The sequence below is a fragment of the Moschus berezovskii genome, chromosome 2 (assembly GCF_049115385.1).
Source record: "Moschus berezovskii isolate FMDL1 chromosome 2, NW_MosBer_1.0, whole genome shotgun sequence".
Lineage (NCBI taxonomy): Eukaryota > Metazoa > Chordata > Mammalia > Artiodactyla > Moschidae > Moschus > Moschus berezovskii.
This window is the reverse complement of record NC_142461.1, coordinates 14690308-14701328: the sequence shown is the minus strand read 5'-3', so window position 1 is coordinate 14701328 and position 11021 is coordinate 14690308. Positions and strand designations below refer to the sequence as shown.

General features: G+C 42.1%; 1 protein-coding gene across 1 annotated transcript in view; it reads right to left on the bottom strand.

The window, feature by feature from the left end:
- Positions 1 to 1956: 1956 nt before the first annotated feature.
- KHDRBS1 (KH RNA binding domain containing, signal transduction associated 1) overlaps positions 1957 to 11021 on the bottom strand; it is a 35147-nt gene continuing 26082 nt past the window's right edge. The window contains exons 10-11 of the transcript XR_008682038.2: positions 10175 to 10234; positions 1957 to 2281 (exon numbers count right to left, since the gene is read on the bottom strand). The gene's annotated coding sequence lies outside the window, so the exon portion shown is untranslated. The remainder of the gene's footprint in view (positions 2282 to 10174; positions 10235 to 11021) is intronic.

Genomic DNA, 11021 nt, shown 5'->3' with positions numbered 1-11021 from the left:
CCCCAGTCCCCTGAGAGTCCATCACCCTGGCAACAGCCAGAGAAAGGCCCAGCTAAAATATTTATGGCTCAAAACAGTCCAGAGGCTTCAGATGGGGAGAGGGGGGGAAAAGCTGATGTCATTCCTTCTCTGCTCGCAGGGGAGGTGACTGACATGCAGGGCAGCTGGGTGGGTGGGCCAAGCCCATTAGGTCAGGGCTCCCTGAGGAAAATCCCTGGGGCTGCAAGTGGTAATGGGAAAAGGGAGTATGTGACAGACACGACAGGTGACAGGACTGGGTAAGAAACACAAGCCAGGAAAGAGGGAGGAAGGACATTTGAGTGTGCAACAGTATTATGCACAGACCCTGTGGGATGTATTTCACACACATTTCAGTTGCTTTTCAGGTCCCATTCAGTGGACTGGTATTATCCTACTTTTATGGAGCGAACAGACCCAGAAAAATACACAGTTAAGTGAGGAGCTAGGATTTGAATCTAGATCTGTCTGGCTTTGGCCCTGTAAATCCATGGCTTCTAAGTACATATCCTGTATCTGGGGGTGGAAGGTAGGTAGGGCCACCTAGAATCTAGCACTGGCTTCTCAAGTAGTGACCCAGGCTCTGCACCTCCATTTTCCATGATGAAGACACCATCTGATTCCTGAACCCTTCCGCCCCAAATTCCTCCCCTGCCTGCTGGGCTGAACTGAAGCAGGTCCCCAAATGCTAGACGAAGAAACTGGCCACAGATGAGGCCTAGGAGACCAAGAAATCAGGGAAAATGAAGCCTGAGCAGCCAACCCTGGATTGAAGGTCTTGGTGCAAACATAGACTGACAAACTCATCTCAGTTTGCCTGGGACTTTCCTGGTTTTAGGACTGAAAGTTCAACATCCCAGGAAATCTTGTCTTGGGTAAACAAGGATGGCTTGTCACCCTAAATAAACCTCTCAAACACGATGTTTTACCGTTTCAAAGTATTCTAGCTCTAAGAGTTACAAAAGGTAAAAAGCAGAGACTGCGAAGTCTGATAGCATGTTTTCTTTTTAACGTTAAGCAAGTTATCTATCCTCTTTGAGCCTGTTTCCTCATCTGTAAAAACGAGTATAGTGGATTGGAGGATTAAGTGAAATAGTATTGTTTAAATGGGGTTCCCAGGAGACACTAGTGGTAAAGAACCCGCCTGTCAATGTAGAAGATATAAGAGATGGGGGTTCGATCCCTGAGTTGGGAAGATCCCCTGGAGTAGAAAATGGCAACCCACTCCAGTATTCTTGCCTGGAGAATCCCACGGACAGAGGAGCCTGGTGGGCTACAGTCCATGGGGTTGCAAAGAGTCGGACATGATTGAGCACCACCACCTTCTCCTGTTGGTGGACTGCGGGATGTTTCCACTTTAACCTCTCAAGATGCCCTCTGTAAAATCAGCCTACGGGCCTATGGCACTGGCACAGGAAACCAGAAGTGTAGCAAAGGCTGACTTTCCCATCCTTTAAGAGAAAACATTAGGATAAATAGCTAGCCCAATATAGCTGGTAGGAGTGGGAGTTAAGACAGGATACCTCGTTTGGCTCTCTCTCAAAGCTGATAAAAGCTACCAAAATGGGACTCTTCATCACTTGACTGAACCTTTATTGAGTTCCTCAGTGCCAGGTATTTTCTGGGGAAGGGATATAGTCCAGATGTTAAGTGGAAAAAGCTCTACCCTATCCTTCAAGAGATTTTTGGACTTTAGTTATCAACAAAGAGAAAAACAACAGGCTCTGAGGCTAAAGAACCTGCCTTTTAAAGTACATGAACCTTCTTACATGGCATTTCTCAGCTTGTTACAGAGGTGGTGACCAGCCATTCTCTGGGAGACCTCTGCAAGTGTCCAAGCCTGGCACCCACAACACACATGTGGCAGGATGGGAAACAAGAGGTGGTGGTAGGGTGCTCCAGCCAGTTCTGCTGGAGACTAAAGGGAAGCAGGCAAACTGGGAATGACACAGTTGGCGTTGCCAGTTTATTCACATCTAGGAGGCCATGCTGAGGACACTGTTAAGACCCCTTCAATCTTTCAGGTCCTGAGCAGGTTTAATTGTTAGCATTACAATCCCCTGTTGCCCTAAGGACTCCATTCTGGGCCTAGAGACTCTTAGGGGACTCTAGCTGGCTTTCTGTGGGTAAATCAGATAGATTAAGAGGTAGGTGGGAAAAGACTGTTGATCTCCTCTCCTGGGTTTCTCTGTGCTCAGCAAATGCCCTCAGGCCAGCCGTGACACAGTAGGCAGCTCTCCTGGTTTCCGGAGTCCTCTGATCGCTGCAAAGACATAGGCAAAAAAATTAAGAAGCATGAAGCTGCCATACTGGGGGGATTCCCAGGCTCCCATTTGACCACTCTGCCTCCCTTACAATCTCCCCATCCTACAGCACAACCCCAGTTCGTTGCATCCTGGACAAGGTTTTAGGTACACAGATGGGTAGAAAAAGAAGCCCACAGTCTATGAGCTCTCTTTTTGCTGTCAGTCAGGCAATGAAAATGGAGCCTCACACTTCCCATCCTTGGCCATGCCTGAGCTGAGTGATCTGGGACAGATGCAATTAGACCTTCAGGGCCGTTAACTATCCAAGCACTGGAACCTCAAGCCATATAAAGAAGAAAATAATTACTAACGCATATATATGGAATTTAGAAAGATGCAAATGATAACCCTGTATGCTGCTGCTGCTAAGTCACTTCAGTCGTGTCCGACTCTGTGTGACCCCACAGACGGAAGCCCACCAGGCTCCCCCGTCCCTGGGATTCTCCAGGCAAGAACACTGGAGTGGGTTGCCATTTCCTTCTCCAGATAACCCTGTATACGAGACAGCAAAAGAGACACAGATGTATAGAACAGTCTTTGGGACTCTGTGGGAGAGGGTGAGGGTGGGATGATTTGGGAGAATGGCATTGAAACATGTATGTTGTCATATGTGAAACGAATCACTAGTTCAGGGTCGATGTATGTTATAGGATGCTCGGGGCTGGTGTGTGGGGATGACCCAGAGGGAGGATAAAGGGAGGAGGGAGGTGGGAGGGGGGTTCAGGAGGGGGAACTTATGTAAACCCGGGGCGAATTCATGTCAATGTATGGCAAAACCAACCAATATAATATTGTAAAATAATTTGCCTCCAATAAAAAATAAATTAATTACTTAAAAAAAAATAAAAAAAAGAAGAAAATAATTTCTATTCTCTCAGAGATGTGAAAAAGATAAAGATTAACAAAAAGTTTTAAATCTTTTGGAAGGGAACAGGCATCTTCTCATGGCTATTATTAGTACCTCAATCCTAGGCTCAAGGGTCCACTTTTTCTGGTTCTTGCCAGCCCCCAATTCTCAGCATTATCCACTGAGAACTGGATAGGAGAGACATCCTAAGCCTGGGGCACAGGCCAGGGCCCTAATCTCATGCCAAAGAATGTAACTGTGCTCCTCATCTTAAAAAAAATAAATGGCACTACCTTCCCCCAGTTGTTCAAGCCAGTAACTTGGGGTCCTTTATTAGCATGTCCCTCTTCTCCCATACCTAATCAATCATCAAATTATGTTCTCTCTCTTAAAAGTTTTGAATCCATTCATTTTTTCGACACTTTCACTGATGTCACCCTAGTGTAGGTCTTCCTCAATTCTTTCCTTGTAGGTCTCCATAACCCATTCTCCACTCAGGAGCAAATGAAGTTTAAAAAGTAGAAATCTAACTGTGCCATTTCTTACCTCTGACTACCGAATTCAACAGTCTTCAGTGATGACCACAGCATAGGCCCAGATTTCTACCTCACCTTGAAGCTGCCTCAGCCCTACCCTCTGCCTAGAATGTGTTTCATGTCCTTTCCCTAGACCATCTCCCAAACTCTCTGTCTAGTTAACTCTGTCCTTAGATGTCAGCTTAAACATTATTTCCTCAAGGAAACTCTCAGAGCTAGGTTAGCCCCTGTTTATGTCCTCATAGTACCCATTCTTTTCTTTCATAGCACTTATCACAACTTAGGTGATTTATGCTATTTAAGAGATTAATACGATTAGTGTCTGTGTCCCCAGATATACTATAAGCTTCACAAGGTCAGGGACTAGTTTTATGTTACTTACTTACCACTGACTTTCCAGTGTCTAGCACATAGTAGGTGTTCCAGTTTATAACAGTGAATGTATTTAAAAAATAAAATAAAAGAATGAGAGGAGTCATTTATACTGATCTCTGAGAGAAGCTTATGAAGAATCATATCAGAACATCAGGTATTTCCCTTTTTCAAAGGCAGATGCACTGTTTGCTTCCTACATTCCAACCCCAGAGAGCCTGAGAGATTGGGAGCACTCATTCTGTACCTAAAGCGAGGCCGTAAGGAGGAAGCATGAAGGCAGAAGGAGCCCAAAGACAGCAGAGAAGAATTAGCTCTGTATCTCCATCTTCCGGTTCAAATGCTTTACGCACCTGCTGAGGAGACTAGCTATCCTGAGGTGGTCCAATGTAGGCTCCAGAGCTAATTCAGGCATTTTAATGCAATATTAAGAGCATAAACAGTACCCAAATTTCCAGCAATGTGTTCTACTTTGGTGATTAATCTGGGCTGACAGCCTAGCTGGACTCTGCCTGGAAACACTTCAAATGGGCTGTCTTTCTTGAGGAGTCCCCACCTCTTCTCCCAATTTGACTGGGAAATGACAAGGCCTCTTTGAAGCAAAAAGCTCCCCTGGTCTAGGTGGGGGTGAAGCACTGTGATAGCTTGTGTACCTGTACGAAAATTCCAACCTGCCCATTCCTTCCTGAGATATAGCCAAAGACAACTAGCACAGCTTAGGCTGGGGGTGAGAAGTACACTTACTGCTGAGAAGCTGCTGGATTTGTAGTCAAGGAATGTCAAGGAGCTAACCTCCAGCAGCATGATTATGAAATTCAAATCCCCTGCAGTTACAAAGTTCCTTCCTTTTAAAAAGAGAGCGACTGTTGGCAGAACACTGGAAAAGAACACATCCTCAGCCCCAGAGCCATAGCAGGCTATTGAGTAGAAGACATACAGCTGGAGGGGTAGAAAATTGATTTTAGAGGTCACTGAATATAATCTGCTCCTCATTACCCCAAACAAATGGGTTTGGTCTACTGCTTGAATGCAGCCTCATTGGGAGCCATCAGGCCACAGCAGGACTAGGATGCAGTGCCCACCATAGGTCTTTGCTCCCAAGGGGCCTATAAGGGTAAAGACAGGGAACAAAAGAATGCTAGTCAGGCAGTGCACTGTGCTTTCTTCCAACAGCTGTAACCTCACACAGCTGTATGCAGCCTGTCTGCTCAAGGCTATTAAATATTCATCGGATGCCTGCTAGCTTTAAACATGCAATAACAATCCAAAGAGCAAGAGGTACATGAGGGTCCAGAGAGAAAAAGGGAGGGCAAAGAAGGATCTAATTTTTTTAACTTTAGGAATCTGGAAATCAAGCTAGGGGTACCACCAATCCTGTGTATCAAAACTGGGAACCACTTCCAGTGTAAGCTAATCTTTTGGTGGTTACTGTAGATACAGAGGAAAGACCAGGAGCAGACTTGGGTTTGAACTCTAGCTCGTGGACCCTGTGGTCATCCTAACAAGTGCACGTCAGTTTCCCAGGATAACTCTCACTTCACAAGGTTATAAGAATTGCCCTAGATGCTGCAATATGATACTCCCTGGAGAGTTAGCTCAGAAATGGTGGCAGAGACTTCATTCATTCAATTGAAAGTGGTTAAGCAAAGCCTTGCTTAGTAATTCCTTAAGAATGTGGCTTTCATAAGTGGAGACTCAGAGTTTTGGTCTTTAATTCACAGGGTGGGTGAAAAGGACAGTATATAGCATGATGTCCTCAATGTATGGTGAAGGCCTAACATCCTCCCTCAAATAGCCCAAACATCTGAGAGGAGATGGCTATTCTTTCTGAAAAAGGCTTTTAGGTAAGAGGGAGCAGAAGCCAGGCATGAGGAGGGGAAAACACCTCCTTTGCTCTCCCACAAAGGAGTGATGCATATATGGAAGGTATTTATTTATCTTCTGCTTCCTTTACTTCCCCAGCTCACCAGAGCAAGGGCAAACACAAGTGTGCTCAAGTCACTTTCCTGGTTAAGCCTTTAAAATACTCCCTAAACTTTAGGAGAATGTCCAAATTCCTTGACTAAAATTTAGCTTTGCAAAATCAGCACTAACCTACTCTCCCCCAGCCTCTGTTTATAGCCTCTGTTTATATAGGTGCTTAGCACATGTCCTGTTGAATGTTTTATACACATTAACTCATCCAACCTTCATAACAACGTAAAGCAAGTATTAAATTTTAAATACATAATTGTAAAATAAATATTATCCTCCCTTTTTACAGATGATGAAACCGAGACTTGGGACATCCCTGGTGGCCCAGTGACTATGTCTCTGTGCTCCCAATGCAGATAGCCTGGGTTCAATCCCTAGTCAGGGAACTAGATCTCGCATGCTGCCAACTAAAGATCTGTATGCCACAACACAGATCGAAGATCCCGCATGCTGCAACTAAGATTCAGCGCAGCCAAATAAATGAATATTAAAAATGAAACAAAAACTGGGCCTTGGAGAGGATTACCCAGCAAAGGGTCCAAAGCTAGTTGCCATTATGTAAAACTGTGTGTTAAACTGTGTAAAAATGGGATAAAATAGTTACTTCACAGGTGGAGAAGACAGTGAATGGCACATCGTAAAGAACGTTAGAACTGACAAAAATGCAATAGTAGCTAAGTGACCTTTTCTCCCCCATTTTATCATTTCTGGTATCAGGACTCATCTTAACACTCATGAAAACAAACCACTGTGTCAGTTTAACTGATAGTATTTTTTCTTTCTGTGCACTATTTCATGATGCATCTCATAACACATGCCCTCAGTGTCAATGAAATATGGTGTTTATCTTAAAACAGCAGCATGCTTTTGACAGAGAATGGGTTTTGGTGTACAAAATGCTAATGGGCACCTCCTCCATGACTTGTTACGCAACTGAGGTAAATTAATTCACTTCCCCTAGTAACAGCTGCCTCATTTACAAAAACAAATTGGCAAAGCTGCCTATTTTCTTTATGTCACTTTCTCTAAAAAAAAAAAAAAAAAAGTGGGGGGGTCAATGGGGCTATTCGTGGTAATGCAGTGGATAAGAATCCGCCTGCCAGTGCAGGGGACATGGGCTCGATCCCTGGTCAGGGAAGATCCCACATGCCACAGGGCAACGAAGTCCGTATGCCACTGAGCCTGTGCTCCAGAGCTGTGAGCTGCAACTACTGAGCCCACACACAACTACCAAAGCCTGTGTGCCTAAAGCCTGTGCTCCACAACAAGAGAAGTCACTGCAAGGAGAAGCCCATGCATCACAACTAGAGAAAGCCCATGTGCAGCAACAAAAGACCCAGCATAGCCAAAAATAAATAAATGATTTTTAAAAATGGGGTTAAGATCAATTAATGGGAATAAACAAGTAATAAAATGAGATAAAATGTATATCAAAGTTAATAGTAACTCTGCTGGCAAACAGCAGCCTGTACAGACTCACGCAAAGCATGAGAACATATCAAGAGGGAGTCCACGTGCTGCCTGATGTATTCTAACTCAAATGATCTTTGGGTGACATACAGCTTCAGGGTTTGAGGTCAGGAAGGGATTACTTAAGGTTCAAACAACTGAGCAAAATATCCACCAGCACCACCCTTATCCTCCTAGTTCATTTGGTTCAGGAGCATTCTGCACATGCAGGCAAGAAGCCTTACAGGGCCTAACTCTCAGGTTGCTGTTCCTGAAATAAAACATGGTCCAAGTCTGTTTCAGTCTTGGTGGCCAGAAAGCCCCTAGTGGTTGCTAACGCATCTCCATTTTTAGTCTGGGACAGGAGGTGGCAAGCGGTGGGAGAAAGAGCAAGAGTGGACAAACCCTAAGGCTATTTGAATGCAGCCATATCCCTAGATAAGGAAGGGTGAGAGAGTTTCTTTAGCAGCAAGTATCATTGATAAAGAGTACCCTGGAAACCCTGGAAGGAGATGGGGAGAGAAGAAAAGGAGGCTGATGGCAGGGAAAGGGCATGTAGGGGCTCAGTCTCTGAGCCTCTGGAGAAGTACATATAGCCAGGCATGGTAGCTAGATCAGCCTCGTTTCCACGTTAGCAGCCTGCAGTGTTACAGGCATGACTTGGAGTCATCCATACCTGGGATCAAATGCCAGACCCACCAGTGACGAGCTCTTAATTATGCCAAAATAGTCTAATCAGCTATTGAGTAGCTGCTGCTGCTGCTAAGTCACTTCAGTCGTGTCCGACTCTGTGTGACCCCATAGACGGAAGCCCACCAGGCTCCCCCGTCCCTGGGATTCTCCAGGCAAGAACACTGGAGTGAGTAGCTGCTGAGTGCCAAAAATTTTATTACTCAGTTTAAGTAATACCAATTTCAAAGGGGATAGATCTATACCTCTATGGTCAACTGATTTTCAACAAGGATGCCAAGGTCTTTAAAGGGGAAAGAAAAGTGTTTTCAATAAATGGTGCTGAGACAACTAGATATCCACATGCAAAAGAATATGAAATCCTCCCTTCATATACAAAAATTAAAGCAAAATGGATCAAAGATCTAAATGTCAGAATTAAAACTATAAGACTCTTTGAAGGAAAAAGATATAAATCTTCAAGTCCTTCAAGGAGACAATGGCTTCTTACCTATGACACCAAAAAGCAGAAGCAGCAAAACAACAGACAAACTGAACTTCATCAAAATGAAAAACTGTTTCGTGTTTCAAAGAAAATAAAGACAATTCATAGAACGGCAGAAAATACTTGCAAATATGAAGAAATTACAATTCAATAATAAAAACACAAATAGTCCAATTTAAAAATAGACAAAAGATTTAAATAAACATTTCTCTAAAGACGATAAGACAAATGGTGGATAAGTACATGAAGAGATGCTCAACACTGGTCATTAGAGAAATGCAAATCAAAACCACAATGAGATACCAATTCACATCGTATAGGATAGCTATAATAAACAAAAAGAAAAATAGTGAATGTTGATAAGGATGTGGAGACATCAGAACCCTCATTACTGGTAGGAATGGTTTAGTCTCTGTGTAAAAAAGTTTGGCAGTCCTTTGAAATTAAACACAGAGTTACCATATGACCTAGCGATTCCTCTCCTAAGATATATACCCCCAAATTAAAAACAAATGTCAAAAAACCCCACAAAAAACATATGTCCACACAAACTCTGTACATGAATGTTCACAGCATTATTCATATTGGCCAAAGCAGTAAGTAAAATGTAGTACATGCAAATAATAAAACAGTGTTTGACAAAAAAGGGGAAGTATTGACAACATGCTGCAACATGGATATGGCTTGAAAACATTCTCAAGTGGAAGAAGCCAGTCATGAAAGACTATATATTGTATAATTCCACTTTATGAAGTGCCCAGGATAAGCAAGTTGATAGAGACAGGAAGTAATTAATGGTTGCTTAGACCTAGAAAGGATTAAGAGGACTATGGGAAATGGCTTAATGGACATGGTGTTTCTTTTTGAGATGATAAAGACTTCCTAAAATTGATTGTGGTGATGACTGTACAACTTTGTATATACTGAAAACCACTGAACTGTACACTGAGCAAGTGAATAGTATGGTATATGAATTATATCTCAATAATCCTAACATGTCTTTTAGTTTGTATTAACAGAAGCTAACCCATTTGCAGAAGCTGCAAACTGGCAAGTCATGGGCAGCATTTGGATTGTACAGATGTTTTACAAGAACTGACACAAATCTAAGCAGACGGTAAACAACTGACAGTATATAAAATCCAAATTTCTAGCTTTTCTTGAAAATCAGATCTAGCAAGTCTAACAAGTAACTTTTAAAGCTGGGAAAGAAACATAAATGAAAATGATCTTCAAATACATGACAGGATATTCTTTCAGTGGTCTAAAGTAAAATCAGTTTAAGACACTAGAGCAACCCATTCAAAATGAAATAAAACTTCTAATACGTGGAGCTATCCTAAATGAAATAAGTGGCTTTGGGAAGTAGTATGTTTCCTATCACTGCATATATATGAAGTACTTATATGTACTATAATATGCATAAACCACCTGGCACAATCATTTTACAGTTAGGATAAAAGTCCAATATCCTTAATAGAAAGCCACCTTAACATACCTGACAAGGGTCTTCACTACCCATTCTACTTCAGGAAATGCCTCAGGACTTTTCAACCACCTGAAAATGGAGAAGTAAGAGATCAATATTTTGAAGAGGAAGTTTTTAAAGACATACAAAATAAAAGATAGAGATCCTGCATGCAGTTTACACATTACAGGAGAGAAACATGCAACTTTAAAGAAATTTTAAGTAACATTTCATTGTGAATATCAATACAGGGACCTAATAGGGGATAATCCTTGTACATTTTAAAATAGCTGAGCAGAAAGCTTTACTTTGGGGAGCAGCAGATCTAAACTACAGTCATTGAAATTTTACAATGTGTCATTTAAGATGTCAGACTTTGTGCCCAGGTTACATTACAGTTCACTTGTGATGGGCAGGATTATTAAGAGTTATGGCTAATTTATGCGGCAGCATATGGTTTTTCTTTTTACATCTATTTTTATTAAACAAGTTTTGCAAAGTTTTAACATTAAAATTAACAGCTAAAGAATTGTTTATGCAAGTTGCTGTCACAGTTTATGTAAAAGAGAAATATGTGCTATTAAAATCAGACATTTAGGTTACCTTTGGTTTTTTGCGATGCATGTTAGCTTTACACATCCTGATTCTCTTGCGATAATTTTCCTTTAAAAAGGGGGGTATAGAGTGATCTCTTTTCATCAAAACAAGACATAATGCCCTGAAAGCTGACTTCAAACCATGGTTGAAAATTCAGTTATTTACACTTTATCACAATCTACAAATACATTTTTTTTGTTGGTGTGTTTTAAAAAGAAAAAAAAAAATGTCCATCATGCACTGCTGCAGGCAGCTTGGCACTTCATACAAGAGGATTTTT